At 46.0% G+C, this 2,635-nt stretch overlaps 1 long non-coding RNA gene across 1 annotated transcript; it reads left to right on the top strand.

The window, feature by feature from the left end:
• Window positions 1-1,246: 1,246 nt before the first annotated feature.
• On the top strand, window positions 1,247-1,956 carry LOC125760086 (uncharacterized). Its single transcript, XR_007417744.1, has 3 exons — window positions 1,247-1,354; window positions 1,433-1,480; window positions 1,572-1,956. It is a non-coding gene; the product is annotated as an uncharacterized LOC125760086 (long non-coding RNA).
• Window positions 1,957-2,635: the final 679 nt, after the last annotated feature.

Raw genomic sequence — 2,635 nt, 5'->3', positions numbered from 1 at the left:
ATTTGAATCGGTGAGCCTAAAGAAGTTAAAGTGGTGAAGTGAAACTGCTGATTTTTGCTGAATTTTGTTTTGCGACAAAGCGGATGCAGGCGGCGCGGAGCCAAACGGAGCCGAAAGAACGAAGTTTAGACAAATCCGTGTACTACCCATGATTCCCATGCTGGCTGAAGCGCGATGCATTGCAGCTCCCATAGACACTAGCACCAGAGTTCCCTCTAGTAAGTATTGTAGGAAACTCTATGGAACAAGCACTGCGAACAAGCGCGCTTCCATTAAAAGCTACCGGGCGCCATAACCCGAAGTCTCGGCAAACCTCATTTCTTGCGTGATCATGACGCAAAGGTCACGTGTTGGGCCGACACTGCTGGCTTCAAAACGGGTTGGCTTGGCAGGGCTGGCTGCGTGACGCCATGCTCCCTCCTTTCTTATTCCTTCCTCCATGCGCGGCTAGTTCTTGCCTCGGCCGTCGCGTCCACTTCGGAGAGCAAGCGTCGTTTCATACAATACCCTACCCAGACAACACACTACATCCCAGGGACTTCCCAAAAAAGTCCAAACGTCCCACATCCCAACAAGGTGGTTTTTAGGATGTCCTTTAGACATGTGCATAGGGATCATTCCTAAAACATCCCTTGTAGGATCTGATTGGGACTTCAAGTTAGCGGTGAAATAAGCTACCGTGTTGAAAATTGGCGATCCTAAACAATCGGAAACAGCAACTCCGCCGGAGAGCATGGTTGGCGCGCGTGCACAATTGCATATCTACATGCACATGAAAAACAATATATCCGCGTTTTTTGTGAAAGTGTTCGTCTTTTTTTTTTCTAAATGTCGCGCCGTTATGAGGACGAGGGATCGATTGCTGTCTGCGTGAGCAAGTGTTGCACTTGGTAAAGGCGGTACAGCGGTACGGCGCACGTACTCGCGCCTCGCACGCCGTGCTTTTCGTGAAAGATCAGAGAACGGCGGCCGCACCGCACGAGCGGTGGTGTGGTGGTGTCGTATTTATAAAAACACCGACATATTAACTTTAGAAGAATTGAATGAAATATTGTTATTTTATTGTTTTCTTTTTTAGGTTTAATACGCAATTGTTCTTTAATTGCGCTTACTGCAAGCCAACCCCGCTCAAATAGTGGACGATTTGCTGCGAGCACTGCGCAGACATTGCCATCGCCGTCATGGCGCCCGGCGTGTTTGGAGTTCGAATAGATGAGACTCTTCGTTGGCCTCGTTAGCCTCGTTTTTAGGTGTTTGATCCGTGACGTTTCGTCGAAAAATCACAAGCGCGCATGCCGTAGGTGTTTGCCTGGTTGCAAGATCTTGCCGATTTCAACGTTTTTCCACCTCTTCGGTAAGTACTTGACATGCCTGGATTACTGCAATCAGCACGTTCTTAGCACTTTCTTCTTTGGCTCCCCATCACGCGCAGGTTGGCGTACGCTGAACTGGACCCTCGCAGCAAGAATGGCACGTGGGAGTAAGTTTTATTTGTGACGCGATTTGGTTTATCTTCCGCAGAAACTGTTAAGCTCACAATGCTGATATGTTGTTGTCGGCCACGTGTGTAGATTGACACCGCGATCGTGGAACACATGGCTGATCTGCCTCGAATAACTGCAAGCCGGCGCGTGCGTAGTGCCGTGGAGAACAATCAGAAGTCCTGGACGACAAAGAAACAAACTTCAAAGGTTTGTTGTACATGTTTTCCACGGCAACTGACATAAACGTAAAAAAAATTGGAATGGTCAAATGCATGTGTCAAGTTTAACCATTTGTAGTGGGCTGTGGACATGAATTAAGCATTGCTGCACACAAGACTGGCTTGCCCTCAGTTTATGCCCAGTACCAAATTTTTTGCTCTCATTATGACACCATTTGTAAGAAAAGTCAGAACTTATGTTCAAAACAGCGCATATTCTTGCTATTCTTTTATTCAGTTGCACGTGTGAGTCCTGCTGCTGGCCATCAGTTAGCCGGTTATCAGAAGGAAAGGGCACAGCCCAGTTTTGCACTGGTATATACCGTATCGTTTGTGATTATGATCATGATTTTTGTCTTACTGAAACAAGAAACTGAAAAATGTTTGTTGGTGTTTCTGCTACATCTCTATGAAGCATCATAACCTGTTGCTCAGTCACTTGTTGCATATTAGCAACTGGCACCTTGTCTGGCTTCCCGATACCTCCGCCTTTTTTCAGTGCATGTTGTTTTCATCCTTTACCAGCAGTCAAGTAGTTTCACACAACCGAAATGACCAACTAGCCCACTCTGTTTGTCAAGTAGGTTTTACTTCCAAACAAATGTAGCACATTTGTGATATGCACTGTTGCTCAATGATATTCTTTTTGCATGTGCTAGCTGTGTACACATATTACATGATCTTTTTTTCTTTTTTTTCAGCTGCTTCTAGTAGTGGTGCCCCTGGTGTGCACCTTTACCCCAAATGTCTGCACCTTTGCCTACCGGTAATGACATAGGATGTGCTCAGCTTCCTGGACATAGGCATGCAGGTTACGAGACGGAAAACGTGCAGCTTAGACTTCATGCTTGTAAATGCGAAATTCGTAACCGACATAATTAGAGTAAGCTAAAAGGAGAAATTTCTGCTTATGAGCAAGTAATTATGAAGCAG

This window comes from Rhipicephalus sanguineus, chromosome 10 (genome assembly GCF_013339695.2).
Source record: "Rhipicephalus sanguineus isolate Rsan-2018 chromosome 10, BIME_Rsan_1.4, whole genome shotgun sequence".
Classification (NCBI taxonomy): Eukaryota; Metazoa; Arthropoda; class Arachnida; order Ixodida; family Ixodidae; genus Rhipicephalus; species Rhipicephalus sanguineus.
This window is presented reverse-complemented; position numbering and strand designations above follow the sequence as displayed.